This window comes from Ailuropoda melanoleuca, chromosome 5 (genome assembly GCF_002007445.2).
Source record: "Ailuropoda melanoleuca isolate Jingjing chromosome 5, ASM200744v2, whole genome shotgun sequence".
NCBI classification, from domain to species: Eukaryota; Metazoa; Chordata; class Mammalia; order Carnivora; family Ursidae; genus Ailuropoda; species Ailuropoda melanoleuca.
The window spans coordinates 1,413,419-1,439,979 of record NC_048222.1 but is presented as its reverse complement, the minus strand read 5'-3'; the positions used below and the strand labels follow the sequence as shown (position 1 = coordinate 1,439,979).

General features: G+C 45.7%; 5 non-coding genes across 5 annotated transcripts; 2 read left to right on the top strand and 3 right to left on the bottom strand.

Moving 5' to 3' along the window:
- Positions 1 to 6,488: 6,488 nt before the first annotated feature.
- TRNAQ-CUG lies at positions 6,489 to 6,560 on the top strand. Its single transcript has one exon. It is a non-coding gene; the product is annotated as a tRNA-Gln (tRNA).
- A 7,259-nt stretch (positions 6,561 to 13,819) lies between these two features.
- TRNAS-AGA lies at positions 13,820 to 13,901 on the top strand. Its single transcript has one exon. It is a non-coding gene; the product is annotated as a tRNA-Ser (tRNA).
- Positions 13,902 to 15,587: 1,686 nt separating this feature from the next.
- Positions 15,588 to 15,659, bottom strand: TRNAM-CAU. Its single transcript has one exon. It is a non-coding gene; the product is annotated as a tRNA-Met (tRNA).
- A 4,854-nt stretch (positions 15,660 to 20,513) lies between these two features.
- On the bottom strand, positions 20,514 to 20,595 carry TRNAS-AGA. The gene has a single exon. It is a non-coding gene; the product is annotated as a tRNA-Ser (tRNA).
- Positions 20,596 to 24,347: 3,752 nt separating this feature from the next.
- Positions 24,348 to 24,429, bottom strand: TRNAS-AGA. Its single transcript has one exon. It is a non-coding gene; the product is annotated as a tRNA-Ser (tRNA).
- Positions 24,430 to 26,561: the final 2,132 nt, after the last annotated feature.

The following is a 26,561-nucleotide window of genomic DNA, read 5'->3' as shown; positions in this document are numbered from 1 at the left end:
CTGCTGGCAGGTGTCTCCTGTTAGTGAGTTTGAAGGTGTGCCACCTCATGGGCACCAGCCCATCTTTCACCGTGATGCAACACAACGCTGTAATGCCATACAGGCAAAGATGGTTTGGTGTGTAAATATTAGGTTTGCGAACGAGGAATTTCCTATATCCACTCAGGGCTTCTCAGTCTTGGATGAAATGCGTCGCCCATAAGCAAATCCAAATTCATCAGGGCGGGTGGAATTCAGAGAAGCGTTGGGAGCCGAGAGGGGACTGTCTGTGCCCAGAACTTGACTCCCCCGTCACCGCAGACTGCCCGCCGCAGGGAGGGATTTTGGAGCAGGTGGGGGTCCCAGCGACCTCAGACCTGCAGGTGCCCATGGTGCTTGGAAGCGGGCTGGAAGGAATTGGAGTCATTTGCGTTGCTCTCAGCGTTAAACACTAAAACCTAAGTATCTTCGATGGCCTTCAACTGCTTTGCCCTTTCCGCGATTCAAAAAAACAGGTTGAAGCCCGACTTGGGCGGGGGTGCGGGCTGGGAGGGGCAGGGAGGGAACAGGAGCAGGAGGTGACGCTGGGGAGGTCCCTACTCCTCGCCTCCCCAGAGAGGGAAGCCCGCAGCCCCGGGAGCCTGGAGAATAGGGAGAAATGGCTCCGGTAACGGGTTTTCCAGCCTTGGGATATTCTCTACCCCTCCGGTACAGGAGGGCACGAATGCCGGCGAAATCTAGCTAAATTAATAGAATTGCTCCTGCTGGTAGACCTGATTCCGTGACACACCATAGAACCAGGTCTTCTTTGAGTGGAAAATTTAGGGACCACAGAATTGAGCCTGGGAATTGAAGCACTTGATGAAAGCACCATCACAGACGACTTCGGATACAATTGGGAGAATCCTTTCAGGTCTGAGGCCCTCGAAGTCTCTTGTAGTTAACTCTCCCATATTGTTTTCCTTTAGGGCAGGCAAAGAGAGGACTGCTTCTGGGGTGGGTTCAGGTGTGTCCCCCAAGAAGATACACTGCAATCCTGCCCCTCCCACCTGTGAATGTGACTTTGTTTCAAAACAGTCTTTGCAAATGCAATAGAGTTCAAATGAAGTCATTCTGGATTAGGTTGGGCCCTAAATCCAATGATAGTACCTTCTAAGGAAAGGGAGATTTGGAGACACACAGAAACACACAGGGGAAAGGCCAAGTCAGAAAGAGGCCAGGACTGGAGCAATGCAGCTGCAAACCTCGGAAGGCCAGGGAGGAAGCCATGACACATCCTCCCTCAGATGCTCTAGAAACAACCAGCCTTGAACTGGGGTTTCTGGTCTCTGCAGCTGTGAGAAGAGAAATTTCTGTTGTTTTAAGCCACTGACTGTATGGTAATTCGTTATGGCAGCCCTAGAGAGCCAATACAGCTCCTTCCCTGCGCGCTTGGAACAAGATTCTTGTTCAGGCAGCGCTTCTAAATTCTACCAAGGAAGCTCACGCAAATGGTTACTTCCTTCCACGTGGCAAACTTATTTTGGAGAAAACTCTCCTAGGGAAATAGTCCAAACTAAAGGAAATTATTTATGTGCAAAGACCTATATGATACTTATATTTATCATAATAACATGATTAAAACTTCAACAATGGGAGGGGATGACTATATAACTTAGCTATATTGAGCTGGAAGAATGTTGCAAAGCTATTGAGAACAGTATTTTGGAAGAGGTTGTGACAGCTTAGGGAAGAAACGCATGACAAAGTGTTAAATGAAAAGAGCCAGATTAAGACCATCTGTAATATATGACCTTGATTATGTGCAATTTTGCTTTATAAAAACTTGGACCTTGGGGGGAAATACGCCAAAGTACTGTTAGTGTGGTTTCTGGGTTTGAGGGTACTGGGTTATTTTTGTTTGTTTGTTTTTCTATGATTGGAAGCATACGTTATTACTGAAGTTTTTAAAATGAAGAAGCAGAAAAAGTGATTTTATCACTGGACTGAGAAAGATGTATTCTCTAGATACAAGACTTCAGTAGCCAAACATGGGCTTAAGTGGTCATTGTCCAAAGGGACTATTTGTTAAATATGTCGGTGAAGCCAAATTTGACAGAGGAGGAAACAAACAGAGAGATTAAGTGCCTGGCCCAAGGTCACGGAGCGAGCTGCTAAAAGCAACAGAAGAGTTGCCGCTGGGAAATCTGGGTTCGTGGAAGGAGGGTTAGGGCAGAAAATACTGCATTCATTTTGGCTTTTGTTGGTTTGTTTTTTTAAAATAGGCTTTGTCAATCCATTTCACATTTAAAACTAAATATTGTGTAATTTATAATGATGATGATGATAATATTATTATTATTCGAAAAATAATTTGGGAGATTGAAGTCCAAAGTCAGCTACAATGGTGAGGCTTGTGGCTGGAAGAGCCTGCCTTTCTGATGTTCAGATTTTGAGAAATAGTCCTCAATGAATGAATGTATAGGTTGCATTTGTGTGTACTTGTCTCAGACGCACAAGACCATTAGCACCAAACAAAACCCTTGAAATGCTCTGTAACAGATCATCTCAGTTATTGTGTTTTCAGAGCAAAGGCTTCTGCTCTTTGCCTCGTTTCTTTAGGAAAAGGTTTTTCTTAAATTAAAATAGACCAGTTTTTTCAAAAATGCAGCAGAAGAATGGCACCCGTCCGGAAGGGCTGTCCCCTGGAGAGGAACAGACTTGTCTGTTCTGCTCCCGGGCTGTCCACCCCATCACCCCGTGGGCTTCACTCGGATGGTGAAGTGATCCCTCAAGGCCTGGAGCGAGAATCCTCCAAAGAGTCCTGATGGGAACCAGACTTGAGCTTGGAGTGGTAAAAAGAATTAGGAAAGCCTGTCTCCCGCCTGAGGGTGCTGGCAGCAAGCCAGCCCGGGATGAGCTCGGACGCCACAAATGCCACAATTTTTACTCATCTACACATAGTCTCACGATGAAACCAGTTGGAAAATACTGCCAACTGGGGACGAGAAGGGCTTTTGTGTGTGTGCGGTTTAAACTCTCTTTCTTGTGAACGTGCATGCAGAGAGGCGACAGGACGTTACATGCACACTGCGATGATGTCACACGGGGAACACTCGTGAGATTCCACGCAGGTCGGGACACAGAGCTGCGCCCGCGCCCCAGAAGCTGCCTCCTGCCCCACCCCCACCAACAGATTGCTGAGTATATTTTAGGTTAAAATGGTCCTCCTACCATGCGTAGTTTTCTGTCCCTGCTGGTACAGCCCACTTTGTTTACCATCCCGTACATCCCGCTACACTCCCCTTTTGTCTGCTCGGGCATAGACTGAATAGCTCTACCTTATTCTATTATTTCCTCTCCAGTCACGTGAAAGTTGCATATTCCTTTGATTTTCTTTTGATGGTGAGCCTAGAGATCACCACATATAGTCCTGACCAAACAATTCTTATACTGATAGTTTACCATTTTCCCAGACAATGCAAAAGATTTAATATTAGAAAACGTAATTCTATGCATCCCTCTCTGGGGGGATGTCTAGATTAATTGTTTGCACACATTCCTATCCTACATTCATTTTCTCCTCTGGAAGACATTCATATTGTTTTATGCAGTCAACATTTACTTAGATCTAACTATAATGTATCATTGTTATTCAGATTTTCTACATCTTCCTCTGGGATCTTTTCTACTTTGTCTCTTGATTTTCAGGAGCTGCAAGGCCTTCTGGCTGGAATATAGTTTATGAGACACTTATGACTTGGGAGTAATAGGGCCTCCATGAGTGGACAGGAAAAAACCCAAGGAAACTAGGTGTTAAATGACACAGGATTTAGAAAACTTGCTGAGAGTCGTGAGAGGAAAAGAGGAAAAAGAATATTTGATATTTCAAGAAGAATATTTCAGTCATATTTTGTTTGTGGGGGGGAATAAATGAGATACCTATGAATGAGCGTGCATACTTCGAAGCAATTCCCGGAGACTGGTACCAGTGACTTCCCCGATGTGGGACTGACCTTGGTCTCGCAGGAAACTTACCGGGCTGCTGAGGCTGAAAGCCCAGGTGGATTCTCCAGTGCTCCCTGAAGTCATCCCTGATGCTCCCTGACGTGCTGGGTTCAAAGTGAGCCCTCGAGGCCTAACGCTACCTTGTACCTCTGGCCTGAACAGAGGTCTCGGTCCACCACCAAACCATCAAATCTTCTCTTCTACTTTCATTATAGATGGCTGTCCAGACAACCAATCTGTAGACTGTGTCCCTATCTTGCATCTTCTCTATGAAAACGTGTGAGCCAAGACACCCTTCAACACAGTCACTTCAATCTCTGCTCGAATGTAAACATCCAGACTTTTTAAGAATATGCGATTAGCCTCCAGCTACCTGCTGGTTCCCTTAACTCATGTCTTCATACTTTCAGTCTATCCCATCACCATTAGCCCCAAATCTCCAAGGGCAGAGCCAGGGCTTGGTGTACTGCTTAGCGCTGTGTGCACGGCACTGAGCACAGCAGTCGGCATGGCATACGATTCCTCCTTCCAAATTCCTCCCAGTCCCTATGCCCTGAGGACGGCGGTAGGCTCTGCAGGCCTTAGCAGGAGTCTGAGAATGTTAAAAGGGGAGGGAATTGTGCTGGTGCGCATTGCAACCCAGAGTTCTGAATTCACCTTGAAGAAATAATTCTATTTGGCCACTTTCTTGTTCTTATTATCCAGAGCAATAGTTCCTACTTTCTCGGGAAGATGGAAGAAAGTGTTCAAATACCCCAACTCAGTTTCTCCTATGATTAAAATCTTATACGAGTCTGGCACATTTATTACAATCAGTGAGCAAATATTTATACATTAGTATCAACATAAGTCCAAAAATTATTCAGATTTCCCTGGTTTCTACCTAACGTCCTTTTTGGTTCCAGGACCCTATTCAGAATATCACGTCATATTTGGTCATCATGTCTCCTTACGCTCCCTTGGCTGTGGCAGTTTCTCCGACTTGCCTTGTTTTTGACGATCTTGGCGGTTTGGGGTACTGCTCAAGTGTTTTGTAGAATGCCCCTCATTTGTCCGATGTTTTTCCCGTAATTAAACAGGCGTTATGGGCTTGGGGGGAAAGATCACAGAAGTAAAGTGCCATTTTCACGTTCATCGTTTACACCGGGTCAGGGGTATACACCATCAAAAACTGAAGCTGACTTGGGTCCCCCGCAGAAACGCGTTTGTCAGGCTCCTTCCAGCGTTAACCCTTTCCTCCCTTGCCGAGCTGCACTCTTCGGAAAGCAACCGCTGACCAGTAAGGGGTGCGGAGTTGGGTTGTCCGCGTTCTGCTGCTCGGGGACCCCCGAGACTGAGGCCGGTGGCCCGTCGGGAAAGCCGCGGGCACCTGCAGGAGCTGGAGAGCGGGCTGCACGGTCACTCGGTAGGCCCGTCATTGACTTGCCAGACGCCTCTTCTCCCGCCTTTATCCGTTCGAGTGTTGCTGTCTGCTTGGTTGCTGTGTTCCTAGGGCTTCGGAGCGCGCGTTATGCGTCCCCCCCCCCCCGGCGGGAGAGTTCGCGCCCTCTTTCCGCTGGGAAGGCGGCGGGTCGGGGGTCCGGGAACCGGGAGGGGCGGAGCGGCTGGGGCAGCCGGACACGGGCTCTGCGACTGCGGCGCCACGGTTTCTCGCCGCCGGCTGCCACCTGCGCTCTTCGGAGATTTTCCTTCCACACCGACGTCTTTTTGCCACGAAGACGATGTCGGCTGCATGCCGACACCTCTCCGGGGCCGCGCTGGGAAGGTTCACCCCTGACACCTGCGAGTATTTACCCTCAGCGAGGACGCCTTGCTTCCGTCCTCAGCCCTTCCAAGTGACCGTCTGGGGTCGCTCCTGCCCCTTCGCGACACCGGGGAGTCGGTGCCGCTGGCAGTTCGGGAAAGGCTCACAGCCGCTGCCCGGGAGAGCCCGGGCGAAGCTTCCAGCGAGAGCACCTGCTCGGAGGGCGGGAGGTTTGCGTCGCGCTTTTATCCCTGCGTGTCCGCGGGGCGCAGCGCCTACCGGGAGCAGAAGGCGCCTCCTTCTCCCCGGGCCGGGCCGCTCCGCCCAGGACGGGTCGGCCCCGAGCGCCAAATGACGTCATCCGCAGGTTACCTGTCACGGAATTAACCTGCGAGGGCGGGGAGGGCGGGGAGGCCGCGAGCCGGTTGGTCCAGCAGCGCCGGCAGGTGGAGCCCCCGCCGCCCCCGCCCGTGCAAGTGGAGCCGCTGCACCTGCGGCTGGACAGCCGGGAGGGGGCGGCCGGGGGCTCAGAGGCCCGCCAGCTGCAGAAAGGCCAGAAGGCGCCCACAAGCAAGGACCTGTCTCATCTGTCCCTAGAAACCGATTTGCTTTGGGATTTCGCACGAAGAGCCGTGTGCACGCGAGAAAAGACCCGTGTGTCACGGAGGCAGATACCAAAAACCAGGACGCGAATTTCAGCTTTCCTAAGGACTCCTTGATTTCAGAGATGGACATACATCCTGTCAGGAAGGAGTGCCGCCAGCAACAGTGCCTGTGGGGTTCCATGGTGTAATGGTTAGCACTCTGGACTCTGAATCCAGCGATCCGAGTTCAAATCTCGGTGGAACCTAAGAGTTTTTCTTTTCTTATTTATTTTTAAAGTTTCCCTTTTAGTGATGATTGGCAGGGGACCCCAGTTTACGTGAACCCAGAGTGCAGTCTTGAAGGGGAAGATGACCCGGACGCTGTACGGACTTCACTGCCTGCCTGCTGTATTGTTCAAGAGTAGAGGACCATCGTTACTTTCTCCCCGTTTTCCTCTCACACCTAACAGATACTCTGTGACACTCACAATTTTGAGTTGAATTGAACTTTTCCTGGTTTATTTGTTTTACCAAATGTAGTGAGCTCACTTCGTGCAAAAGGATGCAACAGAGTTGAGGGAGAAGAGAGATTCTCATGAATACAATACTTTCCTGCCTAGAGACAATGAGCCTTCACAATGTCTATTAGGTACAATGACCTGGATTTATGGGTGTTTCATTTTCCACTGAGAAACAAAGATTTGTGAAAACCTATTCATACATTAAATAAAGAATTTCTTGAACTATCTCAGATATTTGAACACTATTGGATGCCCACATGTAAACTCGAAGCACTTGTGGACAGAGCAAATAAAGACAGATACATTCTCTGTTTCCACAGTGTGCTTTTGCTCATTTCTATAACATCGATCCACCACACAGAACTGCTCTCTATGATGAATATGTTCCACAGAAATCAGAGCTTTCAAACTGTGTCCTAGGTTATCTCTGTGATCATTTTATTTTCATAAAACTGAATGGTACGATTGCAAGTTAGTTCATTTTCTGTTAAATGTCTGCATGTGTCACAACTTAAGTTACTGAGATCTTCAAGAAGTAAATCCAAAGGGCTTTCCTTAGTTTTATTTCATCTACTGCATTTCTAAAAATTGTATATTTGTTATTTCAAGATACAGAGTATCAGGCTATACATTATCTTCTGGGTCTTACTTTTTCACTTAACAATATATTGCTAGAATTAATCGTTACATTTGTTGCAAGTAGCTGCCATTCATTCACTCCTTCATTCATGAATAATACTCTACTGTGTCAATATACTATACTTCATTCATCCACCTTTTTGTCAATGGGAAACTCACATAATTGTATGTAATACGAATTTGGTTTTGAATTACGTCAGTGCCGGGGTCATAGGAAATTGAAATTGTTTTAGGGCAGAGGAAATCTGGGATTCAGTAACCACACATTTAGCCAAGAATTTGTAACTTTGAGCTGTCTTGTTTTCCCTCCAAATGCTCGGGCACAGTAATAATCACTCACCATTTTGGGGTGCCTGGGTGGCTCCATCGTTAAGCGTCTGCCTTCAGCTCAGGGCGTGATCCTGGCCTTCGGCTCAGGGAGTGATTCTGGCATTCTGGGATCGAGCCCCACATCAGGCTCCTCCGCTATGAGCCTGCTTCTTCCTCTCCCACTCCCCCTGCTTGTGTTCCCTCTCTCACTGGCTGTCTCTCTCTGTCAAAATAAATAAATAATCACTCACCATTTTATATTATACTACCCAGTTCTTCCAAATTACTCCTAATCCTTCAATTCTTAGAGTTAACTGCCAGCAGTTCTCCATAGCTCTCTAGGTTCCCCAACATGTATGCCATTGCTAGGCCCTATGCCACCACGGCCTCTAAAAGCTTACATAGCTTACCCAAACTTACCCTTACCAGGAAGCAATTCTGCATAAGACCTATGCCACCTGTTTCTTTCTTCTAAAAGAAGAAATCTTGCTTCTGTACATCCGACTGGCAAAGGTTAGGGCACATGCCTGCATTCTAGCTGCATAGAAGGCTAGGAAATTGAGTTATGCCCTAAGCGTGTGCAATTCATAGCTAGGCAACTTCTTCCTAAGAAATGAAGTTTTAGCCATATTAGTCCACTAATTCATCAATGTGATAATCATCTACAATTCCTTTTACATAACTTCCCAAACTTTTCTGTTTCCACTATTTTTCTCATGCATTATGATTCATCCACAGAAAGTTATTAAATATAGCAAACAAAAGAATTCTATCAATAAGAAGTAAATTATAAGAATAACCCTAAAAAGAAATAAAATCATAAAGGGGAAATTTATTCATTGACATTAAAAGTTCAACTATATAGTTTGAAGAGTAGATACAGCAGAAATGATGAATAGATTAATGAACAAGAAATTGAAACTAATGACCAAATGGTATACAAAAATTATAAAGAACAGGAATATTCAGAAACACACCAGAACATCTAAATAAACAGTGAATGCATAAAACAATATCATTAGTAATAACTCATTTTGAGATACAGAAACAAAATGGAACTAAGATAATAGACAACAGTAATATAAGAAATGGGATATTGTGATCAGGGTCAAATCATGCTGGATTTAGTTATTATGAGAAAAGATTTAAAATGTTCAATGAAGTCATAATTCATGCAACGGCTGAATGACTGTAAAATCACTGTTTGTCTGAGTTCATGGCCAAAGCTACACAATAACCATTGGCAAAGAAGGATATAAAATTCCAGGATATAAAAAGAACCAAGAAATATGATCAATTATTGTTAGCATTATATGTTAATGTATTATATAACATATAACTGTATTGGCATATTGCAATTATAGTGTAAGTAAAATTTTAGTAGTCAGAAGTTAAAGTATTGATATTATTGTGCTTTACTGTCACTTGCTCAATTTTTCTTCAATCACTGGACTGCACAGTTGGGCCCCCAAAAATGCCCTCTTTCGTCTCTTAACTTAGAAGGGCCCCGTTTGTTTCTCACCATTTCTCCTTTTCTTCATAGACTTCATTATATTTGAATCAATGAAGATTTATCATGATGTAATACATAACTTTAGAGTTTTTCTTCCTTGTGAAAGTTTAATACAGCAAACATTCTACTTTTAAATTGTCTTGATCAGATGGGAGGAATTCTCAAACAGGACTTTTTCCTTAAAGGCCCTAAGTTAAGGAGACCCAGGTAGCTCAGTTGGTGAAACCACTGACTCTTGATCTTATGGAGGTCTTGATCTCAGGGCCTTGAGTTCAAGCCCTGCATTGGGTTCCATGCTGGACAAATAGTTATAAACTTCTGCTGGGAATAAAAGTGTGAGATGTTCTTACTGCTAGCTACCTAGCTAAAGAATTCTCAATATTTACATTATCTTTTTATATTTAATTTTTATTAATTCTTAATATTACATAAAATAAAATAGCCATTTTCACAAACTATTTATTGAAACATTTTCCCCAGAAATAATGAAAATCCATTCATATTTCAACAGATTGATAGTATTTTAATATATAAAGCATATAAGGAGATTTTCATTTATTCTCAATAGCTGGAATTATTATTTTTGTTTAAAATAACTTTTCAGATCGTCGCAGAAAACCTGGATGATGTGACTTGTTCATATCACTAGTAGTCTTACACTGATTAGATATGATGGTAGACAATACAATCTCATGATTGTTTATTAAACTTGGATTTAAGAGTGCCAAAAATGATGGGGGAAATAGACACCTGGCTATTTGGCTTAATAAAGGCAAAGGATAAAGGAAAATCAATCAGGAAAGTGTTGAATTCAAGGTTGAAATCAAGTTTCATTACATCCTATGTTGATTTCATTTAGATTTGTTAAGTATGCATTTTAAGACCTTAAGGGAAACTATAATAATGATAGAAATGTCATATTTAAATTAATTTTTTTTATTTTGAAATGATTGTAAATTCAAATGCACTTCTAAGAAATTATACAGAGAGATCTCCTGTACCCTTTACCCAGTTCCTCCCAGTGGAGACACCTTGCAAATAACCCTACAATGTAACAACCAGAATATTGACACAAATACAGTGAAGATAAAACATTTCCATCCCCACCAGGATCCCTGATGTTCTTTCACACAGGCACACCTGCTCTCCTCCCATACCCCACCCCCATCCCCCCCCACGCACATCCCCCACCCCCAGTACCATCTCCAGAACTGACTGGTTCTCATCTCTATGTGTTCTCATTTAAAGAATATTATATAAGGGCACCGAGGTGGCTCAGTCAGTTAAGTGTCTGCCTTCGGGTCAGGTCATGATCCCGGGGTCCTGGGGTCCCGGGGTCCTGGGGTCCCAGGGTTCTGGGATCCCAGGGTCCTGGGGTGCTGGGGTCCTGGGATGGAGCCCTGTCCATGGCTCCCTTCTCAGCGGGGAAACTGCTTCTCCCTCTGCCCTTTCCCCGACTCATTCTTTCTCTGTAATCATACAGTATATAGCCCTTTGAGGTGAATTGTTTTTTCAGTCACTGTAATTGTTTCAAACTGAGATTTTTATTTGCATTTTCTTTTAGTGACCAGTGATGTCGAGCATTTTTCGTGAGCTTATCAGTTATTTAGATATCTTCTTTGGAGAAATGTCTATTCAACTACTTTGCCCATTTTTGAAATTGGGTTTTCTTTCAGTTGTGGAGTTGTGGGAATTATTTATATTCTAGGCATTAAACCCTTGTCAGATATATAATTAATGAATATTTTCTCCAATTCTGCAGATTGTCCTTTCCCTCTCTTGACAGTACCATCTGACGCACTAAGCTGAAAAGCAGATCTGCACTCCTTTATGGAGATGCCAGGGGACAATCTGTTGCCTTACTCAACTGGGTCAGAATTCAGTTCCTTGTGGCTGTAAGACCAAGGTTTACTTGCTGGCTGGAAGCTAAAATGGTTTCCAGCATTTAAGGACCACCACATTCCTTGGTTTGTAGACCCCCTTCCTCCATCTTGAAAGTCAGCAGTGACAGGTTGAATCCTTCTCATGTCCATCTCTCTGGCCTACTGTTTTGCCTCCCTTTTCTACTTTTAAGCACTTTTGTGATTAGATTGGGCCTTCTAAGATAATTCAGGTAATCCCCTCATCTCAAAAATTTTACCCTTAATTCCGTTTGCAAAATCCCTTTTGCCATGAAAGGCAACATAGCCTCAAGTACTAGGGATTAGAACATGGACAGTTGGGGATGCCGTTATTCTGCCTATCACGACGTCTACTGAGTGTCTGTTTTCATTCAGTTTAAGATCTTCCTGGCTCTTGGCATGACAAGTGATTTCAGTTGATTCCCGGACATTTTGGGTATTATGCTATGGGATTTTGGATCTTGTTTAAACCTTCTGTCTTAGTTGGTTCCCTCAAACATCTAACACTGCTCTGACAGGGGCAGGGGAAAACCTCCTGGTTACTATTGGGTTGGAATAGAATTCCAGGTTCCTCATTCAGTCCCTCTTGATACCCAAGGTGTAGGCTCCCTACTGTGCAAGAGAGGGAGTCCTGGCTCCCCATTAGGCTTCCATTGGTTCTTCCCCGGACTGAAGGAATAGGAGAGCCTCCTCATTGCTCCGCATGTGAGCTCCGCGAACAGGGTGTGCAGCCCTTACAGCAAAGCAATGATGAAAATCTTTTCTCACCAGTAGGCCTCTTCTGATGCCACTGCAGTGGGGAGGGTTATAGACACTCCATTACTGCCAAGTGGGGGTGGTAGTGTGGGCTCCCCTGTAGGGCCTCTACTGACAGGGTATGGGAAAAGCCTTTTTAAAGCCTGGAGCAATGACAATCTCAGCCTCTCACCCCTGCTTTCTCTGAGATACCTTGTGGGGGGCGGCAGCGAGCCAGAGTGGAGGGGAGCACCTTGCCACAGCCTGGCAAGGGTGGGATTCTAGGCTCCCCACTCTGTCTTTGCTGCTTGTGGGTGGGGTGAGACTACAGTTTGTTTTGATTTCCATTTTCCAGCAAGTGAAAATCTCTAAAATGGAATGTGTAACCTCACTGAATACAGAGGGTTAACTCAAAAATCATAAAGCCTTAGGCTGAACCTACAATTTTTAAAATATACAGCTTTTAGAAAAAAGAGGCAAGCTTAGGTCCAGGAACTTGTCAAAATATCATGACTTCCTACAGGGGAAGTGCTCTCAGTCTCCCATGCATCTATCTTTCTTTTGACAGATTATGCAGCCCACATACCGACTGTTTGACCCTTAGGGACCCTGTGGTCTCTTAACTATCTTCACAGCTCTGTGGGACAAGCGCCCTAGCTGGTCATTATGGTAATTGCACATCTCTGGCTTCTTGAGTTTCAGTATTTCCACCAGGCATCTGGTGCTTGGAGTCCTGGCATTCCCATTGCCATTTACAAGTCAAACTCTGTGACCGCCTCTCCTGCGGAGAGCCCTGGCTTGCTCACAGAGCTACCCCCGAAACTTCTCAGTAATTCTAGCGCCCTTCTCACCAGCACGCTTCTGACAGCCTTGCTGAACGGCGTTGGTTATCTTGGTGGGAAATGCCTGGAGTCATGTGGGAGCTTCTGGGGTATTGGTTGTGCATTATTTCTGTGTCTGTTTTACTTCAGTAAAAACACAAACTCAGTTTGCCTTGATTGAGGAATCTGTTTAGCAAAAGGAATAAATGCCAGCATTTAACACAGAGGTTGCTGTATGTTAAGGCTTTTTCTCAGCACATGGTAACATATTAAACTCTGACATTCTCAGGTCACAGCATGAGAAACTGACACAGGGATCTCAAGCAACTCACTTGAAATCACAGGGTAAGTGACTGAGCCTGCCCGAGAACCCCGGGGGTCTGGCCGCAGAGTCTGGGTTTGAAATGTTCCATCTCTGCATGAGATAAATAGGAGCTTTGAAGGCGATTCTTTCATACAATAGATCCACGGCAGAAGGTGATACGGACGCTGGGAAAGCAGTCCTGCCCGGACTGTACAAGACCTACTTTCCTTCAAGTCGCGACTCCAGAAAGGGAGGTGCTTTTGTTTGGTTTGTGTTAACGTAAGTTTGACTCCGTGCTACTGATGCTTATGAATGGGTTCTTAGGCTCTCATCTAGGCCGCCGTAGACACAGCAGCCTACGTTCTATCGGTAGCTAGAAGTGTGCCTTCTTCCTTTTATCTGCTGCAGGACCTTCCACTATGTGGATGTTTCAGAAGTAAATTTGAAAATCAATGGTCATTTGGAAGTGTTCAGATCGGCGCTGGCCTCACGATTCTGCAGTGAGTACTAGAGCCTGTGTCGGCGCGGTGGGTGTCTCCAGGGTCCCCACGAGAAGCGGACCGAGCAGGAGGCTGGGCTCCAGGAGGTCCCCTGCTCTGTCCCCTCCCAGCAGGCCATCAGAGGAAGGTCCTTGCAGGCGGAGGACTCAGTGCGACTTGGCCAGTTGCTACGCGTATGAATGATGTCCAACAGTAAGAGACATGAACAGCAAATGCACTTTGCGGTCGAAAAGGTGACATTTGGAAGAGGCTACTTATGCTAATGAGGCTGGTGGCTCGCACGTAGTCGTGGCCGAGTGGTTAAGGCGATGGACTAGAAATCCATTGGGGTCTCCCCGCGCAGGTTCGAATCCTGCCGACTACGGCGGCTCCCCTCTTTGGGGAGACCACCTCTTGTCTCACAAGCGCTGAGACAGGCTGCTCTTGCCTCCCACCAAGGAACTGGACCCTTCCCCGACTTTGCTCTTTAGAGGCCCAAGCAACATTCCGCAGGCTTCCCAGACAGCCACGCTGTTTTCCTACCAGTTTTTTGCAAAAGCAATTCCACCACAGTCCCCAAAGGGTTTCTTTTCCGCAAAGAACAGCCCAGGCTTTGTGATGCTTTCGTGTTTGTGGCGCTCACCGCCTTGCTCTCCAGGCGGCCTTTCCGGAAAGAAATGTGGACGGCACCATTTGCACTGATGGAAGCTGGGTTAGTGTGTTGACATTCCCTCCAGGGAGTATGAAATGAAAATCACTCAAGCCTCGAAGCAATAAAGGCCATAACCATAGATAGATATGCACGTTGTACTTTTTCTTACTCCTTACTTACTGGGTCCCCAGAAATGCTCCAATAGGCAACCCTCCTCCAGGGGGTGGGCCCTTCCTGGTGAGCCAGAAATCAAAAGGAGAAAAACAGAAATTTGAATGCTAGATCTTCAGATTCAAAGTCTGCCTCTCTATGGACAGAGTGGTCCATGATGTGAGGGACTATAGGGGTCTTTCCCAAGTCTTGGTAATTCCTAATTCCATCCCAGGCCTTGGGGAGCTGAGCTTTCCTTGCTGATATAATGTTGATTATATCATCATTGTTAACGATAGGGAAGCGAAAGTGGGGGACAAAGGAGATCCAAGTCGGGCTGGGTTAACTAGGGTGAGACTGATGCGGGGAATTTATTCCTGGAATTAGTGGTTGCAGGAAGGGGGCGTTTCACCACCGCGAAGTCAGGAGAAGAGTAACGGCCCGAAGCAGGTGAACGTCTGTGGGGGGAGCACGTTGTCCTTTGAGGAAGGAGCGGTGCCCCCCGGATAGGAGGACACAAGGATCAAGAGTCCGATTAATGCCTTTTTGACCTGTGGTTGCAGGTCAGGAAGTCCTGGGCCCAGGTCACCAGTTCCCTGTTGGTCCCTTATCTGATTTCAGAGAAAAAGAGGTCGAAGCTCCTTCCGTGGGCTGTTCCAGTCGGCGAGGACCACCTCCCTCAAATCCGAATCCTGGACCTTTTCCTTGCGTCCCCGCGCCCCCACTCTGTCCCCAGTGTTCCCTCGGTCCGCGCGCTCTCAGGTCCCCCTGGTGCCTGTACTTTGGCCCCCTCTCCTCTCGGATCCCGCCTCCTTCCCCCGCGCTGGCCCGGCGTCGTCCCACAGCCACCTGCTCCTCCCTGTCCCTTCCGTGCGCCCGCCGCGCGGGGACTCCCGCTTCTCCGCGTCGGTCCCCAGTGCTCCCCTCCGCAGGTGACCCCGACTTCATCCCGCTCCAGAACTGCGAGCACCTGGTGGCGGAGCAAGTCCTGGGCGCGGTCCTGGTCACCTGAGGCTTCTTTGATTCGTCATGATGCTGGAGCCCCAGAGTCGGGCCGGCAGCGAGATGCGGGTTAAATAAGAGTGGAGAAAATGTTCCCGAATTCTGTGAGGTCTGAACACACCGCAGCGAAAACGAGGCCATCCTGTCGCAGGAGGATGACAAGACTCGAGAGGCTGGGGCATCCTTTCCCCAGACGAGGTCTCGGCTCCGGGGATGTGAAGGAGGGTGTGAGGGAGGAGGGAGAGTCCGAGCAACAATAAGAAAGCCTAGCAGAGGATGGTTTCGATCCATCGACCTCTGGGTTATGGGCCCAGCACGCTCCCGCTGCGCCACTCTGCTCACACATGGGAAGGCTCACCTCTTCTCCAGCTTGATTTTCAGCCTCTTGCCCCGCATCTTACTTGCTTAATATGGTAATAAGATGGTCGCTCTTCCCGTCTTCTCTCTACTCTTCCTTCCTCCCATCCATCTCCTCTAGGCGTTTCGCTCTCGTCCCAGCGGCACGGGCCACGCTACTGCCACACGAGCTCTAGCTCGCCGGCCCCACACATTCCAGTCCTTTCCTTACAAGGTTGCCAAGCATCCCCTTTGACGTGGGAATAATGATGGCCAGGATGTCAACTTTTCAGACGAAGAATCCGGCAAAGCCTTCTAAACCCATTCACGAATCGCGTTCTTTCTCACCCAAAGCGCTTTCCTCGGGATTCCTTCTTGGTCCTCCAGCCGATCGCCTTTCTTCGTTGCCCTCCTCCTGAGCTCGCACTCCGATTTATCAGCCGAAGCAGTCCCTGTCTGCTGGACCTTTAGTTACCCTCGTCACTTCTCTGCGCGGGTGACATTCGCTCTGCCGCTCTCGATTATTGCAGATCCCAGAGTAAACCCCCTACTTCCGAGTCCTCCTTGCGGGGTCCGGAGCCACCTGCGGTTCCCTGCACCCAGGCCTGGAAGCGCCCGCGCTCGGCTCTGCAGTTCCAGACTCCTGGTCATACGGCGGGTTCGCTCGTACCTGCCTCGTTTCATCACTGGGACACCGAGGGGCTCCCGAGTTCACACGGAAGGCCCTAGCGACCCCACAGGCTGCTAAGAAACTGGATACGACAGCTCCCGGAGCAAAGACAAGCGCTTCTCCGAGCTGATTTTACCAAAATTTGGGGCAAGTTTCTCCTGATGCAGGCTGGGTTTGTTGCACCTTCAAAACCCTGAAGGTTTCCTCCTTCACCCCGTTTCGATTCCCTTCCGAATTTTGCAGGATTTTCACCTTCTCCGGTAGATTCTCGTAGTTTCTGCTTGTTTCCCTCTTGTCTGCCACAGAAGCCGCAGACCTAGTGTGGACAAGCCCAAGACAGAATGCTGCGGGGAAGGGGGGGCTCATCACTTCTACAGCGGGATTCACCTCCGATATTCTCTCGCAAGCAGTAACAGAGCGCAATGGCCTCCTTCCAGAAGACCATCACTTGGCCTATGCACCTGCGTGCATCAGTCACCATGACTCCTGAATGCTCCCCCGGGAAACTGAACTTAAGTTAAAGCCAAGACCTTAAAAAAAGATTTGTGGAAATTCACCTAGGGACTTTGCCATTGCTAGTCAAGTCCATAAAGCTAAGCCCAACTCCTGGCACCTGTTCTTAGCTTGACTGACAGCCATTTTTTGGCTTTTGGTTAAGAGTTCTAATTCAGAAGCCTACTTTTTCTGTTGTCTGTGGTACTAGAACTGGAAAGCAGGAGAGGAGCTGCAATCTTCTGTTTTACAGCTAGAGAGCCCAGTTTGTCTCCCTTCGGGTTGACAAGTTAAGGCCCTCCAGTTCTCCCTGACCTTGAACTTCGCTCTGCTGCGTCACTCCAGCCTACTTCAGATTTTATTTCCCCCTGCCCTGCTATCCCTTTTGGCAGTGAAGTGAGTTTATCTTAGACTCCATGATCCTCTGTCTTGGTCTTCATCTTTTCAGGCGCAAAACCTTAGAGTCTTCCCTTGATCCAGGGAAAATCAGGCTTTAAGGGACTGCTTATTTTATATATAACATAGGAGATGGAAATTCCCTAATTAAATAAGAAGTAAGGGTACATTTAAAAAACCCCGTAGAGTTAGATCCAGCAAGATAACTCATTGGAACGAAGCAATTGTCTTGAACTTTGGCTCTCTCCCAAGAGGTGAAATAACACATTAAAACATATATTTGAAGCCAAAATTACTTACTCTTAGACATAATTGGTCAAATAGATGACCACCATGCTGTTATAACAAATTGGCATGTTGCACTTTGTCCCAGAACTGGCAAGACTCCTTAATTTGATCTAATCTCCAGCTTCTTACCTTGTCAACCTCTGATGGCCATCAATGAGCCACACTCCACACCAGGACAAACTCTGATAGGCGTGGGGAGACAGACCAAATCAAAAAATAAACACTCCACAACTGTGAGAAATGATGGAGAATACAGACATGTATTCACGCTGTCAGATTATGTGTAAAAAGATTTCAAAACTCTAAAGACCTATAGTTCTCGCTTCTTTAAATAAACTGTGGAACGTAATGGAATATTCTGCAGCAGATAATATGAATGAGGCATGTTTCTATGTACTGATGAGAATTACATACATAATGTATGTAAATCTGTGTGTACTTGATGTCACCGCAGACTCACATGCAGTTGTGAGAAATGATCAAGAGAGAGCACCTGACCCCGGTTTCTCCCCGTGGTAACACCCTGGCACGTTACAATGACACAAGCGGGATGTTGACATTGATACGGCCCTCCAGTCTTATTCGGACTCATTGTTGAGTGTGGTGGTGGGCATTTAGTTCTGTGTGGTTTCATCCCATGGGCAGATTCCCATACTCACCACCCCAAAAGTGCGGCTTCATCACAGCAAGAATCCCTCCTGTCGCGTTTTAACAACCACACCCACCTTCTCCCAGCACTCCCTCCCTAACACCTGGAAAGCAGACTCTGATTCTTCATTTCTCTAATTTAGTCATTTCCGGAATGTTGTAGAAGTGAAACCAAGCGAAATAAAACATTTTGAGATTGGCTCCTTTTCAGCCTGATTCCCCAGAAAGTCCCCCAAGCTCCCACTTGTACCTGTAGTCCCCCGCTCTGTGTCGCTGAGGAGCTCTGCGTAGTGCGGATATGTCACCGGTGTCCCGCCGTTCACTCGAGATAGTGTTTCCAGTTCAGGGCTCTTCTGGGTAAAGACACTGGGGAAAATTACAAATTTATCTTTGTGGGAACATAAGTTTCTATGTCTTTGGAATAAATACCCAAGAGTGGTGTTTCTTACTGGATTATCTGACAGTCTCCTGTTTAGTTTGGTAAGAAACTGCCAAACCATTTTCCTGACTCACCATTTTACATTCCCATCGGTGTCTGAGTGATTTGAGTTTCCCCACATCCTCTTGGGAATTGAGCGCTGTCATTACTTTTAGCCCTTCTGATACATGTAGGGTGATATCTTGTTGTATTTTTAATTTCTATTTCCTTAATGGCTGATAACATTGAACGTTTTTTCATGGGCTTATTTGCCATCTGTGTATCATCAAGGGTGAAATGCTGAAATGTCTCTTCATGGCTTTTATCCATTTTCTGACTGAAGTGTTGGCTTTCTTTTTTAATCTGTTCAGTTTTGAGAATTCTGTGCACATGTTTCAGAAACTGACCTTTGTCATGTATGCAATTTACGGAAGCTTTTTTCCCCAATTTGTAGCTTGTTTTTTTCAACTGCTTCATAGTGTCTTTTGCAGAGAAAAAAAAATTAATTTTGAAGGGATCCGATTTATCTCTTTCCCTTTTAAGGACTGGGCTTTTGGTATCAAGTCAAAGGAATCTGCCTGACCCTAGATTCTGAAGATCCACTATGGTATTTTCTAAAAGTTTTATAATTTTACATTTCAGTCTATGATTCGTTTTAATTTTTGTGTACAGAATGAGGTTTAGGTCAATGTGGGTTTTTTGTTTTGTTTTGTTTTGTTGCTGTTTTTTGTTTTTGTTGTTGTTGCTTTTTCCCCTATGGCTGTCCAATGGCTCCAGCACTATTTGTCGAAAAGACTATTTCTCCTCCATTCAATTTTTTTCCTGCGCTGTTGTGAAAAATCAATTGGGCGTATTTCTATGGGTCAGTATATATTTTTAAGGGAAAGAAAAAAACCAAGATGAACACTGTGTATGCATTTGTACCATTCATTTAAAAGGGTGGCTTAGTGGTTAAGCATCTGCCTTCTGCCAGGTCCTCATCCCAGGGTCCTCCCTCTCGGGGGAGCTCAGACTCCCTGCTCAGCGCCAAGTCTGCTTCTCCCTCTCGCTCTCTCCCTCCCCTCTGCTCATGCTCTCTTTCAAATAAGTTTTAAAAATCTTTAAAAAAATAAAAATGTAGAGTGGCCTGAATATTATGCACACACATAACTTTGGAAAGTCGTACAAAAACTCATCCGCTGGGGAGGGAAGCCAAACAGCTAGAGCCCATAGATAGAAAGGACATTTATTTCACTGCGTGTATCCCAATATCATTGGAGCTTCATATCATGATTATCATTTTTTAAGTAGTTTAAATATTAAAATTCTTAACAGGCAACAAAAATACACTCTATGTCAGTTGATGACAGCTTCATTTTAGACCTTGTTTGCCAGCTACATGGAAGCAAATGATTTACTGTCTCCGGATAGAACTTACTTCTGTGACTTCTTTACTTACTTGCCCCATAAACAGGCTGGCGTTGTGTTAAGCAAGCATGGAATTCCAGATCGGCCTCATTCAGGTAGATGAAAGTTATGAGCGGGCTCCGAGATACCAAGGATACAGTTGGTACGTGAGAAAGGAAATCTCTAAAAAGGTAACAGTCTGGTGGACTCCCACTAACTTTTATTCTTTTAGAAAGAGTTGCCTTCAAGGAGGATTTTGATGCAGGAAACACCAAGGCATCTCTGAAATTTGGATTCTTCTTGGGACAAAAGAAAACACTAGGACTCCGTTCAAACCTACTAGATAATATGGTAATTATGAATTCCTTTTTTTCTGGCCAGATTGAGAGACTCCATCATAGGCCAGTTAATCTCAAGGCCAAAACAGGAAAGTTCAGTAAAGGAGGATGTATCGCTTGCAGTTTAGATACAAAACACGTTTCTTTGGACTTGCCGCTATTAGGATTTAGGATTTCAAAGGAACCTACAAGATGTCAAAACACCCGTTTGTCAAAACATCCGTAGTCGGCAGGATTCGAACCTGCGCGGGGAGACCCCAATGGATTTCTAGTCCATCGCCTTAACCACTCGGCCACGACTACATGACAAAGCCTGCTCTTGATAAGGTAGATAGCCTGGCCGAACTGTACCTCGGCTCTCCACAGGATCAGACTGCATACCAGAAAGTGGATCTGTAGTCTCTCTCTCCTATTCTTTAACGTCATTTGGATGACAGTGATGCTGTTGCACCATATTGGCCAGTAACTCTCTATCCTCAGAACTGGAAGGACTACTTATTCTGACGGGTCCTTGGAATGAGATTGGCTTCCTGCCCCACCAGTCGCGGATGAAGAGTCCTGAGATAATCCCACAGCTGGAGCAAGCTTTGACATTCACTGCAGGATTGTAGCTAATAGTTATGATTTTTAAAAAACTAGAGTGAAAAAGTTATGTACATGCGTATATTTTAACTCTGGAAAGCTCTTCCAGACCTGGCTTCAGGTTGCTGGTATGGATAGAAATGGAATAGCTGAGCTTGTAGATTGCAGGGAGGTTTAGTTTTCACTTTCTATACTTCATGTAGTGATATATGAGATAGTTGTACTATCATTATTTACTTAGGTATTTTCCTTTATCTTGTTTATATACCTGGAATTGCTGGGTCATACAGTAAGTCTGTGTTTAATCTGTTGAAGAACTGCCAGACTGTTTTCCAACATGAATGCCCCATTGTCAATCCCACCAGCAATGCGTGATGGTTCTGATTTCTCCATATCCTCCCCAACACTTGTTAGTATATGGCATTTTCATTAAAGCTATCCTAGTGGGAGGGAAGTGGCAGCTCCTGGTGGCTTTGATTTGCATTTCCCAAATGACTAATGATGGCAAGCCTTTTCTCATGTGCTTATTGGCAATTTTTACATCTTAGAGAACTGTCTATTCCTGTCCTTTGCTCATTTTTAATGGGTTATCTTCCTCGCCCTTGAGTTATAAAAGTTCTTCAGAAATTCTAGATGCAAGCCCCTTATCAGATACGTGATTCGCAAATATTTTCTCCTTTTCTTTTGGTTGTCTTTTATTTTCTTGATAGCATCTTTTGAGGCACAAAAGCTTTTAATGTTGACGAAGTCTAATTTACCTATTCCTTGTTGCTTGTGCCTGTGGTGTCCTATGGAAGAATCACTGCCAAATCTGAGGTTATGATTTCCCCACTGTTTCCTTCTAAAAGTTTTATAATATTAGACCTTATGTCTTTGACCCATTTTAGTTCATTTGTGCAAATTTTGTGAGGTAAGGGTCCAATTTTATTATTTTGTATGTGGTTATCTAGTTTTCCCGGCACCATTTGTTGAAGAGACTTTTTTCCCCACCGAATAGTCTTGGCACTTCTAATAAAAAATCAGTTGACCATAGACATATGGTTTTATTTCTGGACTCTCGATTCTATCCCATTAATCTCACTGTCTTGATTATCACTGCCTTGTAGTTAGTTTTGAGGTTGGGAAGCGAGTCCTCCTTTTTCTTCTTTTTCAAGATTGTTCTGATTATTCTGGGTCCCTTGAAATTCCATGTGAATTTTAGAATCAACTCATCAATTTCTACAAAGAAGTCAGCTAGCATTCTGATAGGGAAGATCAATGTAGGGGAGAATTGCCATCATAACCATGTTAAGATGCAATCCATAAATATGATTTATCTATCTATCTATCCTCACCTATTTCAACAGTGTTCTGTAGTTTTCAGAGTATAAGTTTTGCACATCTTTTGTTAAATTTATTCCTGAGTATTTGATTCTTTTTGATGCTGTTTTAAGTGGAAATATTTACTTTCAACCCTTTTTTCCTTCCCTGTGAAACATGATGAGGCTGTCCGAAGCCTCCCAGATATACGTATTTAGTGCTGAGAGATGTCAGGGATGAAATTGCCTAGTATTGTCTATGTAGACAAAAACAAACAGAAAAACCAGGGTCTTGAAGATGCTGGTGGGAAGAAATTGCTGGTCCATGTGTTTTTATACAGAAGAGGCAGCTGCGGAACTAGAGCCTTGAAGAAGAGTCTGTTTGCTCTCAGCATGCTCGCGTAATGTAAGAAGGGGGAAAGAGAATACATCGGTCAATGCCCTTAGCAATACAGATCAGGCAAGTCCTGGACAGCCACCTGCTGTAGGTGGGCTCATGCCTGTACTGGTCTGCGAGCATCACAAGTACACAGGGGCGTGGCTGTGAGCATCGTGATTTCCCATAACGCTCTCTTCCCTGGTGTAGCGGTGAGCGTGACGTTGTCGTTGGGAAGGCAGGTGTTAGACTCGTGTCAGACAAACCTATTAGAAGTTAGACGGAATTTGTTTGGAGCCCACCTGTCTCCTCATGGTCATTTATGTGTTTTCCAAAACAACAAAGCAGAGTGAGCACACTTCTTCTCATTCAGTGGTCATGAAGTTATTAAGAAAGAAATTATTAACTTATTTTTGGTTCAAAATCCCCTGGTGTGTAAAATAACAATTACTCACCCTCTCACGGACAGATGCCCCCGACACAAAACCGACAATTGTAGAGACTACGTCAGGGACCTCACAAATACTGTTGGAGACCACAGACACCAGGCTGAGACCCATCTGCATTTCGGAATTTCCTGTATGTCACATAACCTAATTTTAATGAATAAGCTTCACTACTACTAAACTGTAATTAAACACAAAGTTGCTAAGGAAATATCGTCTGTCAAATGTGCCGCTGTGAGTCATAAGCCTCAATTGGATGAACTAGGAGGCCAGAGCGCGCCCACGCCTGAAGCTAAGATTCTAGTCAAGCCAGTTCTTGGAATTCTCTCACCTTTCAGAGGGCTCGCCGGCTGAGTTCCTCAGAGCCCCCTGGGGGCACTAAAGCAAGGCACAGCAGGTCCCACAGAGCGCAGTGGGACTCTGTCCTCTTTCAACCAGAGGCTATTGGAACTCTACCCCCACCCTTCCCAACCCAGCTACGGTCTCCGCTGAGAAGTCCTTAATTTGCAGTATTCTCCCTTCCTTGTTGAAGAAGGAAGCACGGAAAAGGGAAACAGGTGCTAGGCAACATTCCTTCTCTTAAAAGTTAATGAATTTTCTGAACTCTGTGTTTTCCCTGTTTATTGCAATTGCCGCTTAGACGTGGCACTTTCCACTTGGGAGTCATAGATACCTCATAAGTGGCATTTTATTTAGAATGCTTTGTTGCTTCTGAAGGACTAACAGATGTAGCAAAGGAACTATAAAAGTATCTTAAAGTATATAAGGTTTTAGCACCTCTCATCACCACTGTCCTGGACCCCAGGACAAGCCAGCGCAGCGTGACTTCGTCAACCCTGTTCCACGAAGAAAATGACTTTACCTAATTTCTTTGGCTGTGTAGTGGTTTGCTATCAATACCCGCGTGGATTTGCGACTTAGCGACCATAGCTGTGAGTCGTGGCTTTCACCTGCATTTGATCCAAAATTTCCTGGAATTTCCTTTTCTACGTGGCGAGGACATTGGGGACTGAAGAAGAGCCCAGATCCAGGGGCAATTCTTTGGAGATGCAAACGCCGCTGTCCTTCCGGAAAGGCCGCCTGGAGAGCAAGGCGGTGAGCGCCGCAAACACGAAAGCATCACAAAGCCTGGGCTGTTCTTTGCGGAAAAGAAACCCTTTGGGGACTGTGGTGGAATTGCTTCGGCAAAAAACTGGTAGGAAAACAGCGTGGCTGTCTGGGAAGCCTGCGGAATGTTGCGTGGGCCTCTAAAGAGCAAAGTCGGGGAAGGGTCCAGTTCCTTGGTGGGAGGCAAGAGCAGCCTGTCTCAGCGCTTGTGAGACAAGAGGTGGTCTCCCCAAAGAGGGGAGCCGCCGTAGTCGGCAGGATTCGAACCTGCGCGGGGAGACCCCAATGGATTTCTAGTCCATCGCCTTAACCACTCGGCCACGACTACGTGCGAGCCACCAGCCTCATTAGCATAAGTAGCCTCTTCCAAAGGTCACCTTTTCGACCGCAAAGTGCATTTGCTGTTCATGTCTCTTACTGTTGGACATCATTCAGACGCGTAGCAACTGGCCAAGTCGCACTGAGTCCTCCGCCTGCAAGGACCTTCCTCTGACGGCCCTGCTGGGAGGGGACAGAGCAGGGGACCTCCTGGAGCCCAGCCTCCTGCTCGGTCCGCTTCTCGTGGGGACCCTGGAGACACCCATCGTGCTGACATAGTCTCTAGCACTCGCTGCAGAATCCTCAGGCGAGTGCCGATCTGAAGTCCTCCAAATGACCATGGATTTTCACATAAGTTTTGGGTGGGGGGGGGATGACGTAACTGGGTGACGAGCATTAAGGAGGGCACCCGATGTAATGAGCACTGGGTGTTATATACAGCTGATGAATCACTAAACTGTACCTCTGAAGCTAGTAAGTCTGAAGCTAGTAAGACATATATGTTAACTAAATTGAATTTAAATAAAAAAATTTGAATTAAAAAAAGAAAATAAGTTTTGGGTTATCCACATAGTGGAAGGTCTTGCAGTAGTTTTAGAAAACTCACAACCATTTGTTTGAAAAGTTTGTCCTACCTATTTCAAAACTTCCTTTTTCTGCATCCATATTCAGGAATAACAATGGAACAGACCTCAAATAAAACAGTTCCCCAAACCTTAAAAATATGAAGATTTATATTACAAATGTTAAAGACTTACAAAACTTCTCTATCTCAGTGTTCTTTAAAAATTATTTTTTTAAAAGCCCAGTTAAATGTCAGAAAGCAAGAAGGGGTGGAAAAGTTTTCATTAATTTTGTCAATTGCTAACTGACATTGATTATTTGAGAAACAAGTTCAAGATGAATGCTTTCACAAGTGCACTGAACAAGACAAACATGAATCCCAGAATCACTTGAAGCAAATGTCAACTGGGTAACATCAATAAATAAATCAAGGAAATGCAGTGTCCTAACTCCACAACCCAGAAACCAGCACTAGAAACATTTTGAGGTATTCCTCCCTTCCTCTCAGTATTTCACATGCAAAAAGTTGAAGTCATGTTTATTGCATACTAATTTGTCAGTGAACGTTACAGCACAAACATTGTCCCAGAACGATTACAGAATCTTCCCAAATCTCATTTTAGTGGCAGATGAAGCAAGCATACCTAAACATTCATCCATTTTTAATATATTACATAATTATCACGAAGAGAAGTGGAAAGATTTTTGTGCAGTACATGGTTTTCGTTGTTAAGAATATTTCCCTAGGAGAGGGCTTCTCAAACTTCAGTGGGCATCAGAACCCCTGGCGGGCGTCCTGTTGAAACAAATTGCTGGATCGCCCCGCCCCCACTCTCCGAGGCTGTTGATCTGAACTGGGCCCCAGAACTCGGATTTCTCAAGGGACCCCAGGTGGTGCGCTCGCTAGATCGGAGACAATACTTTGATACGACTGCTCAAGGACAATAAAGTTCATAGTAAATTTACCGTGTTAAATGTTATACGCCCTTTACGAGCCTAAATGGAGGTCTGCTGCAAATGCCATGGCAATCAGACCGAATAAAACTGACTAGAATACAGTGAGGGGAACATTATTGTTACCTTATCCTAAAGGAGAACAGATGTGAGCTTTAACCCTCAGAGGGTCGTATTCGGCCTCGATCCTGAAGGTCTCATTTCTTTCGTGTGAGAGTCTGTCTAAATGCACTAGTTTATGCCCTGGGAACTCACGTCCGTTCATAGAATTCAGAGAGAAGTCCGTGGTTTTAGGGTTTCCGACGTTTCCATAAAACGGGATCTGGTCCGAGTGCGCCCTTCCTTTCCCACTCTGGTAAACCAGAGAGTCTCTGACCCCAGAATCGACCCTATTAGTTTGGCCAGATCTATTCCAACATTTGCGTGTTTTCATTTCCTTTTTGCGCCTCTGTGCTGCGCGGGACGGGGCGCGGGGCCGAGCGCGGGGCCTTGGGGACCGCGTGTGTCCGGAGCGCCTCGGTCCCCTCGGAGCCACCTCGCGTCCCCACCCAGGACCAGCCGAGACACCCCTCCCTGAGGGGTCGCAGACCTCCCCGCCCGGCTTTTGCCGTCCGGACGGAACCT